Source organism: Mus caroli, unplaced genomic scaffold (genome assembly GCF_978045245.1).
Source record: "Mus caroli unplaced genomic scaffold, Mus_caroli_1 scaffold_1, whole genome shotgun sequence".
Classification (NCBI taxonomy): domain Eukaryota; kingdom Metazoa; phylum Chordata; class Mammalia; order Rodentia; family Muridae; genus Mus; species Mus caroli.
The window spans coordinates 172,507,042-172,519,849 of record NW_028227256.1 but is presented as its reverse complement, the minus strand read 5'-3'; the positions used below and the strand labels follow the sequence as shown (position 1 = coordinate 172,519,849).

Here is a 12,808-nt window from a genome sequence, read left to right as displayed (position 1 = left end):
TATTGTACTGAGGGTTGAACCCAGGGTCTTGTACAAGCTCTGCTAGCCAAACTATAAAAATGTCCATCATTTGATTACTTATTTGGAGAGGAGGTCTCACTATATTGTTCATGTCTGTACCCCATGCAGGCCTTAAACTTAAGATCCTGTATCTGCAGAGTAGCTGAGCTAATAGGTCAATGCCACTGGGTCCAGCTTCATGTCTGTTTTAAAATATCTGCAGATGGTGATAAGCATATACTTGATGATGTCATATTTTCAAGAATTTTCTGAAAGAATGTTGAAGTGTGAGATCCCAGCTTAAAGTGTTTCTCCCTGAAAGGTAAAAAGCCCCTAAAATATTTACCCAAGCTTGCTTTCCCTGATCTCTAAAAATACAGCTAGAAAGAAGCTCTTTGTTCTCTATAGCCAGCAAAAGCCTTTTTGTTTCTATACTTTACAACCAGAGATGCGATAATTGTAAAGATCCAGCCATGCACTTGCCTGGCTTCCTATGCTGAGGACACAGAGATAAGAATTCAGAAAGAACTCTGCCCAACTCCTCCCAACTCCTCCCAACTCCTCAGCTAGCTGTTAAAAGTCCCCTACTGTCACCTCTCTGCTCAGGGTGGAACTCCTCTGCCCTGCATAGCATGAGGGGTTCGTCCTCGGCTCGCCTATAATAAAACCTCTTGCTGTTTGCATCAGGTGTGGTTTTCTCTCGGGTCATTGGGTTACCAGCCAGCTCATCCCGGGACTTGAGCCAGGGTTTAATGTCTGACAATGTGTAAAAGCCATGAACAAGATGAGAACACCTTTGTCCATTCAGAGCTGTGTATTCAAAATCATTGAGTCTTTAACATTGTCGTCTATATACATGAGAAGAGCAAAAGCCTGTCAGACTAAGGTCTAGTTATTGAGGGAACCATGGAAGAAAAATCCCTGGCTTTTTCCTTATCTGAGAGACTATGAGTCACAATCAATCTCTCCTCCCCCTCCCCCTCTCCCTCTCTTTCAATAGAAAGTAGGCCAGGCTTGGTAGTCTGCAGTTCTGTTTGGGTGGTACATACAGGACGTCAGGAGACAGCCTCAGCTGTATGACAACCCCAAGACCCAGATACATACATAAGACCCTGTCGTAAGAGCAAAACAAAATTTCATTAGATAATTGGAAATCCGTGGTTTTCAGTCATGGAGTTCTATAGCATCTAGAGATGTATAATGGCACAGTAGAGTGCTGCTAATAGGAACAAATGGAAATTCATCTACTAGGTCTGTTGTCTCTGGAGGAGGAATTCACTGTCCAGAAAGCAGGGCCAGATCATGGGCTGCCTATGGCAAAGTATTCTAAGGTTTTCCCTCAGCAATTTTTACAGAATGGAACATTCAGAAAAATAAGAAAATGAAAATTGTTGGGCTAGGGAAATGGCTCAGTGTGTCACGACCTTGCCATACATGCATGATGACCTCAGTCAGGACACATTCTAAAGTGTATGACACTAAAGCATAGTTTGGTCGCAATTACCCGTGAACCTGGTATTCCTATGGCGAAGTGGGAGGCAGAGACATTTAATCCACAAGACTCATGTTCCAGTGAGCCAGGCTTCCATAGCAGCAAACAACAAAGTGGCCCTGCTTCCAGCAAGGTAGGGAGCCAAACCCCATGGAATTCTCTGACCTCCATGAGTATGCCAAGAATATTTACTCACATTCACACATGCAAACATGAACATAAACATCACATACTTGTTGTATGCATACACACACAAGAGAAAAAAATAGTATTATAAATAATTTATCTAGATCTCTTTATATTTAAATTTTTTCATTTAGTTTTATGGGTAACCTAAACTTACTCTTATGAAACACATTCTTAATATAAGATAAACAAAATTATAGAGGGTTTTTTGGTTTTTTGGGGTTTTTGTTTGTTTGTTTTTACTGCTTAATCGATCATTGACCTTAAGACATAGAATTCCTTGCTGTACACAATGAGAATTAAACACAGTTGGAGATCTAGAAAGCACATGAAATGTTTGCCCAGTGTCTTGGAGTTTCTGTTGGAGTCCACTCCCACCTCTGCCAGGAGCACTGCCCTCACCAATCTGCTCTCTTCTTCAGGATTTCCCTAGAGATATAAAGCAGATAGCCTTCAAGAGTCAACCCTCAGTGGAATAGGCCTGGAGGTTGCTTTTAAATGGTGTCCAGAGAAAACTTGTGCCATTAAAAAAGAAAGGACAGTGTTGCAATCTCAGGTCTTTAGTGGCCAGCGGAATTCTAATCTCCAAAAGTAGATTTATTCTCTACTCCTACCTACTATTCTCCAGTTACTTACTGTGCTCTGTACCTATTATGTATAATATAAATGTGGAATGAATATTAATACCAACCTGCTTGTCATAGTGAACTTGTTCATCTGTAAAATGTCATACCTACTCAAAAATTGTCCAAATTATATTCTACCTGACATATCCTTGGCCCTTATGACAAGTTGTTGGCATTTGTATCTACCCAAACATATACAGTTCAGGGCTCAATTATCACCCGAAAGTTAGGTTAACCTTTCCCTTAGCTTCATATGTCCCTTCTCTTTAGAGCATGTTCATGACACAAGATTTAAAGAAAGGATTGAGATGAAATGGATGAATGTTCAAGTCTGAGATGACTTCTAGCTCTGGAAATCTTCAGCTGTTCCCTTAGGTTATCTGAGTAACTAAAAGTTGAACCTGAAGAACTAGGTACTGAGCTGTCTGTCAGGCAGCCGAAAAAAAAAAAAAGATGGCAGTTAAGGATAATTGTGCCATTTATTTATTTATTTATTTATTTATTTATTTATTTATTTATTTATCTTTGTCTCTAATTCTACTTCTCTAAGGCCAGAAGAGTCTCTCATCCAAGTGCATTGTGCTTGATGTAAAGAAGAAATAGAACTTCACACAGAAGACAGAGCTATCAACGATACGCGTGATCATGAATTTCTTTAATCTGTATATTCTCCAGTGGTGGATAGAACACTACTACAAAGGATCCCACAGCCCATATTCTAGGTCTCAAAGTTTTTCACTGTAAGATAAAAGGTATGTACTATTTGTACATATTTTATCAAGAAGGAAGACGTGCCAGTAAATCACATAAAGGTTTAGAGTCTAAAATTCTGTTTATATGTATGGTTCTCAGGTAATATTCAGCACAGATAAAAGTAAGTTTAAAGCAGTTAACACATAAGGCATTGAGATTTTTTTTTAAATATTGGCTTCTGTTTTACTCTTAGCTGTAGTATGCCTATTGCATAACATATCATTCTGGCTAGTACTTATCATTTTGAAAATTGGTATGTGACTATGCAAATTTTTTAAAAAACACAAAATACTGCAATATAATAAACTTCAAGGGTCATCTAGTAAGATTATTAAAATCAGAACAAAGATAGAGTTCTTGGAAAACTTAATTATAGTCAAATCCAAATGTTAAAATGCATTTGTCAGGAGACTGTTGGCATGACAGAGTCATTCCAATCGTGTTAACTTTTGTTAAATTTAAAGACTTTGCTGAGCCAAAGAGATTTTGTGTGATATTAAAGGACTGATATTGGGAAGTATGCATTAGGCTTTGCAACAAAGAAAAATCCAGCCAGAGGGAAGGAGGAAGAAAAGCCTCAGATATTCCAATATAAAATCAACTCCAACACATCAGTTTTGTGTACAGCACAGCACGTTGTAAAGCGGGGGAAGAGTGTCTTTATCACTCTAACATTAACCACTGACATCACATAGCTCTCTCTGAAGCAGACCTACATCATGAGAAATTTGCCTTTGGTTTGAGTAGGTTGGAGTATTTCAGCCATAATTTACTCAAATCTGCAAGTTCAATCAATGTTAATTACAGCCTAAACTTCCTGTTTTACAGTGAGTTTTGAGAAAGTTACATTAGCATCTACAACATACACAAAAGAGTACAAACATATTGATTAGATGAAAAACTTTCAACTTTCAGAAGTAAATTGCCCCCCTTCCACAGAAGAGCCTTGTCTATACACCGTTATAGGCTTACCACACACACACACACACACACACACACACACACACACACACACACACACACACACTTAACTTTTGTTAAGAAAGCTTCCAAAAGCTAGAGAAAGTACCCAAGGAGCTAAAGGGATCTGCAACCCTATAGGTGGAACAACATTATGAACTAACCAGTACCCTGGAGCTCTTGACTGTAGCTGCATATGTATCGAAAGATGGCCTAGTCGGCCATCACTGGAAAGAGAGGCCCATTGGTCTTGCAAACTTTATATGCCTCAGTACAGGGGAACGCCAGGGCCAAAAAGTGGGAATGGGTGGGTAGGGGAGTGGGGGGGGGGAGGGTATGGGGGACTTTTGGGATAGCATTGGCAATGTAAATGAGGAAAATACCTAATAAAAAATATATATAAAAAAGAAAGCTTCCAAAATATTAATAATTACCATAGCACCTTGCAAGACTATTATAGGTTCCATTCTTCCAAATGAGTGTAAGTACTTAATTCTCAAAACTGGGTACAGAAGGTTGTCATCTCATTACCTAAGATGACAGACAGTGCACCTCATGCTAGAATAATAAAAGCATTATTACTAAAAACTAATCTGCTTATTATAATTTATCTATCTTTTAAGAATCTTTGAATATGACTTTACACTAGTTTAAGGCCTTTTATGCCCAAGCAAAACCAAACACAAATTAATTTTTTAAAGTTACACAAACATTTTGAATTTTTACAAATAGTTAAACAAGATTAAATTTTGTTTAATTTAATATAGTTTCTAATCTGGATTCAAAAAGTATTTTTTCCAACATTCTAAATACTGTAAGGATTTATTCAAGGAAAATCAAACCATGTAACATTTTCTCAGAAGATGTCGTAATTTCAGAATCAGGTACATAAAATGTTCATCAAGGGTACAAATGCCTTACATTGATTATTTATTTATTTATTTATTTTGGAGAGTGTCTCACTCTGTAGCTCTGCTGACCTGAAACTTGGTATTATAGACTAGGCTATCCTCAAACTCACAGAGATCTGCCTACCTGTGCCTGCCAGGTGCTAAAGGCATGTGCCATCATGACAGGCTATCCTGGTTTAAGACTACTGGCTAGGTGCCTGGCTTCATTTGGGGAATCCTTAACTAGTGCAATCCATTGTGCCTATGAGCATCTCAAAGATCTCAGAAGTGCAATAAGCATCTTTGGAATGGTTCTACCCCCTTTCCATTCTTACTATTGTCCAGCCATGCTGTACATTGATAATAAAATAGGATCATGTACCTAGCACAGGAGACATTCATCTACATCAAGGAGTCTGGTAAAGTGCCCCCACACAGTGAAGTTTAAAGACATCCAGCCAGTAAATTAGTAACCACAGTGACTGTGTTTCAGGAATGCTGTCTCACTAGTTGGTTCCATTGTGGTGTAAAATTAGAGTTGCGACCATTTCATAATAAAGCATCTTTTCTCCAAGGAGTGAAAGTCTTACATGATTTTTATTTTAGTTATACAGAAATAGCTTGTTTATTTTATACATCAAAATCTAAGAAAGACCACCTCCAAAGAAAGATATTCTCTAGTTTGGACCATGAGCAGGGAATTAACAAAAGATCCATTTAAAGCAAATGGTTTGTGCTCAAAATTCTTGTCAACAAGTTTGAATTTCTCAAGTTAAGAAGATAAATTGAGAGGAGCATTATAGAAAGAAACATGAAGTAGAATGGAGGGGGGTGTATACATGTAGTGAAAGGTTAGGACCATAAGAAATGCCAAAGTTGCTTAAATTCACAGTGCTTTTGAAAGGCTGGAGAACATGCCATATAATCATTCACTTGTAGGGAGTAGAAGATACAGAAAGAAACACAACAAAACCCAGGACTTGTCAGGGGACCTATAGCTTTGAACTTGGAGAAAGTTCAAAAGCTTTTGACTCTGCGATCAGAGACTACTAATTATTGTAACAAACTTAGAAACGATTTTATCAGTTCAAAGCATTTTAGTAGGGCTTTGGTATTGATTTCTACTATATACTTGTCTGGTAAGAATATAATTCTATGACCAATGATTGAATGCCATTTATGGATTTGTAGCTAGCATCTATAGGCATTTTTTATGCTAACTTTGATGGATAAATGGAAGGCATTTGTATAATAGCCAATGGAGAAACAGCATGCCACAGCAGCCAGGGAGCTAGACTGCATTTTAACTCCCATTCACCCCTTACTACTAGGATACTTGGAAACATTCCTGAGTCTTATTACTTCTCCCTTACTCATCTGCAACATGAAAAGAACAACTGTTTTGCCAAAGACTTTCACAGTACAAGGCAATGTGGGAAAGATGCACTGTGCTTTTTGCATTGTCTTAATGTGTGCTGTAATCCTATGTTATATTCACTGATTGCATGTGACACTACCTTCTGTGAACGTCCAACTTTTGGAACACAGCATAAGTATTGTAGGTGTTCTTGTTAAGTTATGGGATAAAGAGAAGTCATATTGCAGATATACATAAGATTGCTTGCTGTGTGCATTCATTAAATATATGGAAACCCGTACATGTAGGACCATATGGACATATGTACACATATGTGGAAGCCACAGAGAAACCTTGGGTGTTCCTAAGAATAATCTACCATGCCTTTAGAGACCAAATATCTCACCCAGACCTGAGACTCACCAGTTTGGCTAGGCTAGTTGGATGATGAGCCTGTCTCTGCCTCCCCACTGCTGAGATTATATGCACATTCCAGCAGGTTTGGTTATTTTTATGGGTTCCGGGGATTGAACTCAGGTCCCTATACTTGCACGTTCTAAATATTCATTATGTGTCACTGAGAACACACTCAGTAAAATACTATGAAAAGCCAAAGAAGCACAGGGCCGTCAAGTAGACAACTAGTTATCTGTTATCAGAACCAAACCAGTTGAGAATGACTAACTGCAGACACCGTTCTACTGTCCTGGACACTGATGAGCATCTCCCATAATTTCTGGTCAAATCTTTCCCTTCTCTGTATTTTAGAGTCAGCCTCACTGGACAGGCTATCTAGATGACTTTCAAGGTGGGAAGACAACATAAAGGAAGTCTGTCAGCATTAAAGAAGGGTGGAGGGGCAGCTGTGATGGGTCAGTGGGGAAAGGTGCTTCCCACCAAGCCCAGTGACCTAAGTTCAATATTGCAAAACAGACATGGTGGAAGGAGAAAATCAACTTCTGCAGGTTTTCCATACACAAGGCAGTCCGTTGTTCTGACAGACAGACAGACAGACAGACAGACAGACAGACAGACAGACAGACAGAAAGAAAGAAAGAAAGAAAGAAAGAAAGAAAGACACACACATATTCACATATATACAGAGAGAGAGGAAGGGACAGGGAGAAGGAGCGGAAGAGGGAGAGAGGGAGAAAGGAAGAAAGGGAGAGAGAGAGAGAGGGAGAGAGGGAGAGAGAGGGAGACTCAAAACAAGGGTATCAGGGTATATCATGTGGCTGACCTCTCTCCAAATGCTATAGTTCTTTATACTCTGTCTTAACTTGAGAGCCATGAAGACAGCTAGGATCATATTAGTGTAATGGAAATGAACAACTAAATGTAGACTGTTGGTTTTGATTTGGTTGGTTTGGTTGCTGTTTTGTTTGTTTTTTGCTTCAAAACTACCTTTCTGTATCTGACCCTTGGACAATGGTGTGAAACTCATCAAAATACCAAACATCTTGATGAGAAGTTTCTATAGTGAAATGGGGAAAAGTTGGATGGAGGAATATGGTGAGAGCTGAAGGCTAGCTTTCCAGTTTCCACAATCAGCAGGTGCTTCCAATGTCTAGTGTGTTTCCATACATGCAAACCAGCATCACTGCATCTCCCCAAAGCCTGATGTCAGCCATTGTTTCAAACTCAGCTCTCAGATCGTCAGTTACATGTATGAACTGACATTTTCCTGTTGCCTCCATCTCCATCTCCAGAGGATCTGCTCCACCAAGTCCTTAGGGCAGCATGTGCAGCAGAACCATCTTTTCTGTGAGGTCTGGGTCCTGCCCCAGGGGGCGCTCTCTCTCTCTAAGGATGTCTGCTCTGCACCAACTTCAACTTCTCTTGCTTTCCTGAGTTTCAGGGATGATGGCTGCTTCCTACATTACTTCGTTATTTTCTTGTATTGTTTTGACCTTTCAATGTGTGTTAACTTCTCTGTATTAAATTACTTCGATTAAAGTAGTGTGTGGTTTTGGTTTTCTTTACTTTTACTATGAAATAGTAAAAGGAATAACCAAAAATAATGGATTATGCTTCTGTGAGACCTCAACAGCCTTCTGACACTGGTAGTTAATTTTATTCTTACTATTTCCTTCTAAATAATATATGTTTGGATTGTTCAACAGAAAATTGCTTCTCTTTCGTATTAATCTTTTTACCTCCAAGAAGGGTATTATATTCTTCTTTAACATAGTTTATTCTTTTAATTAAATTTCTTATGTTTCTTAGTTATGTTTACTTTTAAATTCATCAAGTTATGCAATTTCTTCATAAAGAACAGACAAGGCTGAACAATCACACATTTTAAATTAGAGCAGTCCAGACTACTCAGCTTCAATTCTAAATCAAACATATTTCTGGATGCTTGCCCCGTTTTCTTTCTTCTCAAATAAGATTATTAACCCCATCTTACGTATAAAGGAACACATATAACACATACATAAAGTATAAAGAATAATTAAATGAATAACCATATATTCAATTTACAACTTAAGAAATGAAACCTAACCAATACTTTGAAAGAGGCCAGAGTGTTCCCTAATGACCCATTATCTTAGAGAATTCTGTTGCTTATACCTCTCCCTGCCTTCTAGGCTTAAAGAATTCATTGATTGCTTATATGTTTGAATTTTACAAGCTGAAATCACAGGTTGCGTTTTTTCCCCATGCTTTGGTTTTTCTAAAGACTGTTAACTGATGTCTGCATTAGTAATACACCAAATATAGATTAAGTTTTCTTGTTCAGTAGAATGTCCATTGAAAAAGATGCTGCATTTCCTTTGGCTGCTGTCCTTCTGAAAAGAACCTGAAGGGCTTTGTTGCTCTGTTATGATGTGAATCTAATTTGTTCTTGCCCAGCAGTATCTAAATACAAGCTGGCTCAGAGACTCCTTCCACCTCAAGCTCATTGAGACTGACAGTTTCTCCAGAGATTGACTCACCCAACAATCTCATCCAAACCCATAGCTAGAGTTCCTACCTATCAAAGACACTGGACCATAAGCCATCATTTGGTACAACTGTATCAAGAAAGGCTACTGATAAAAGACACCAAAATTACTGAACAAAAGGCACTTCACTGAGCTAGGAGACCTGACTGTTATCCTGAAGAGCAGGCATAGAAATCATCAAAACAAAAAGAACCCAACATAATGGATGTCTTTACAGGAATGCTAAGATGAGATGCAGATGTTTGTCTATAATGTCCAAGCCCTAACTAACACATTGTTTCTCAGGTTCCTTGGAAATAAAAAAACAAGTCAGTATGCAAAAAGAAGAGGGACAGATTAGTATATGAGCGACTTTGTGAATAGACAACATTTACCATTAATAAATAATTGTATCCTTTATTCAGCTTTACCTCATGAATAGCAGTAGCTACTGACTGCTTACACAGAGTAGTATGAACATTTCTTTGTAAGCTTAACTCCTTTTCTGTATCTGATTAAAATGATTGCCTATAAAAATGTGGACAGGCTATTTGAAATATCTGAAAGGAATCCCCAAATGTGATTATGTATAATAAATCATTTGGGCACTGGTGAGATGGCTCAGCAGTGAAGTGTACTGGCCTCTGATACTCTCCTTTGACATCCATGAGCAGTCAGCATTTATATGGTAAAGAAATATGTATGCAGGCAAAATATCACATATATAAAATAAAAATAAATACATCTAGAAGTAATCTAAAATAAATTTTAAAAAGAAATAGTGTTTAAAGGCTATATAGGTCAAATTTGATTCTGTTTAAGGCCTATGATTTTTATTTAAGGTAACCTTACATTTGATCCCATTTGTTTATATAAATGCATGTCTATGTATATCCAAACCTTTCCTAAAGAGAAGTAACATCATGTGTACCTGATAAGAAAAACTGTATTTCTAATGGTTCATTATTTCTCTAAAATTGAACTTAAATTTTGATTCACAAGATTTCCATCCTTTTGCCCAAATCATTTTTTTCTATGACAATAATCAGATTTTGAAAAATAAGAGGTCTTTTTTAACCCTCAGAACTTGATACCATTTATTTTACAGAAAAAAAAAGAAAAAATAAAAATTAAACAAATAAAAATAGTTGTTTATAAACTGTTTTCCTTGTAAGCTCAGAGGTGAGCCATGTTTGTGTTCTTAGCACAGTACCAAGCCTGCATTTCTCAAATGTGCTCAGACGGGTTCCACTGACCACAGAAGCCACCACACATTCTGTGAGAAAACAGTGCTCTGTGGTAAAATAAACCAAAGAACTACTACAAATGGGACTGCTGTAAAATACTGTGAATTCCTTTCACAATTAAACCTGCAGTTTCTGTATTTATTTGGTCATGATCCCCTCTGTTATGGTTTGGATATGGTACTGCCCCCTGGAGATACATGTATTAGAGGGTTGGCTTCCAGCCAGTAGTACCTTGTGAACACTACCCTCAGCCATGTTTTCATGGACGGATGAGATCACAGCTGAATGAGCTACTAGCTGGTGGAAAGTCTTTAGAGGAGGCAGGTTAGCGGCTGACTGTTTTGGAGTATGTATTGTGTCCCTAGACTCCTCTTCTGTCCTCTATGGCTGCCATGAATTAAGAAAGTGTTGGGATGATCACTTACATCCTCCCCACATTTCTCTAACATTAAGCTTGCTACAGTTCCATAAAAGAAAGGAGTTGTCAGGAAAATGTTAGAGTTGATGATCAATGGTCAGGGTCTTTCAATACATTCATCGTTCCTCTACATAAACCATAAGGCTTCATGGCTCCAACCATTTGCTTATCTTCCTATTGTTTTGACATACTGCTTGACAGTCATCCAATGTGTAGTTTTCTGTAGCCACTACATTGCTCACAGAAACACACATCTAAGAGAACATAATGGAGAGAGGTGCAGCTCTTTAGATCTCGTGCTGTTGGGTACTGAGACTTATGAGACTCTGATGTTTCCATGACCCATATATACATTTAATATATATATATATATATATATATATGTATATATATATATATATATTCTAAAGGAAGTCTGTGTGTTCATGTGTCACTTGTGTTTGTATTTATGTGCATAAGCACGTGTGTGAACATCTTTATGTATGTGCAGATGTATGTATGTGGGCATGTATATGTATTGTGTGCATGTATATATATACATATTTGTGTATGTATATGAAAGGATATCTTTGTATATGTGGGCATCTGAGTGCTCACATGCCTCCTAGCTTGTATGTGGGACTGCATATTTACTAATAATGTCATTCCTCTTGTTTATTAAATCATCTGTAAATGATGAAATCCTAATTTTCAAGAATGAAGTGCTGACGGAAGTATGAAGTATTTCCCAGCCTCTCCAGAAATGCTCCTGGCACCGCATTGCAGTGTGTGTAAATTCTCATTAAACAAAGCCATAACTTCTGCATTGTCGTAAACCCTATAAAGGAAAATGTTTTGTAAGGCTCTAAGAATTAGTTCTTTTAAAACCATCTTTCAAAAATGTATTCTTTGGAGAGTTTGCACATGTATACAATGTAGCTTGAACATACCCAACCCTCACTTTCCCCTTGGGACTCTTCTAGAATGCCTTATCACATCTCCCTCCCAACAACTTCAATATATGGCGCCATAATGTTCACAGGAATGAACTAGTTCTTACAGAATTGCAATACTTAGATAAGGCAACACTATCTTTCTTGGCTTTAATCAATAGGTACATATGCATAAAGCTGGAATGGAGCATAACTAAGAAACAGAATTGCAGTCCTGTTAATAGCAGGTACTGCGCTTAGGGGTACTGATCACATCTAGCTAACATCTAATATATACTACGTGAATGTACGAGAACCTCAAGAAAAATGTTAAGTTAATAGAAATCCACACTGTACCTGTGACCAGAACATAACTGCCATAAATCTGGTAACAGATCGGGGCCAATACCCTTGGGTAAATGCTTCTCCTATTTCAGGACTTGGTCTCTTCTCAAATACTTTTTTTTTTTAACTTCTAAGCAGAAGTGATTACCTCTTGGTCTCATTCAGTAGCACCATATCAAATGAAAATGCAATGCGGTTGTATTTGCTCTCCACCTAAGCTTAATATAAATCAGAGACCGAACAGTCTCTCAGTGCTCTAACAGTAGAAACTGGCACAAAGCAGGAACAAAGGATGTTGTTTAGGAAACTAGGTTTTGAAAGACTACCTACTTGTGTGTAAAGATACTAATAAAAGAAATTTGAGGAAATTCAAATGAGTACTAATCAAATCTACATGATATAATATAATAGCTCATCACCCACCATGCCATTTAACCATCTGTGTGCAAGAACATCCTTTGTTACTACAAGTTTTCACAAATCACAACATGTTGGGCAAAGTGTCTCAGAGGAGAACAGGCAGGCACTATTAATCTTTCAACAGTGACAGGATTTGTGTCCAACCATGATATGGAAAATATCCAAATATTCTTGGCTACAAAATAAAAAATAAGATGTAAACTTGTTCCTGATGAAGTGAGATGTTTCTCAAACAGCTAAGATATGAATGAATAGCTACATTTCTAACACTCAATG

The 12,808-nt window shown here is 37.7% G+C and overlaps 1 protein-coding gene across 1 annotated transcript in view; it reads right to left on the bottom strand.

Annotated features, from left to right (window-relative positions):
* Window positions 1-12,808, bottom strand: part of Fmn2 (formin 2) — a 326,068-nt gene that overhangs the window by 107,738 nt on the left and 205,522 nt on the right. The window lies entirely within an intron of this gene.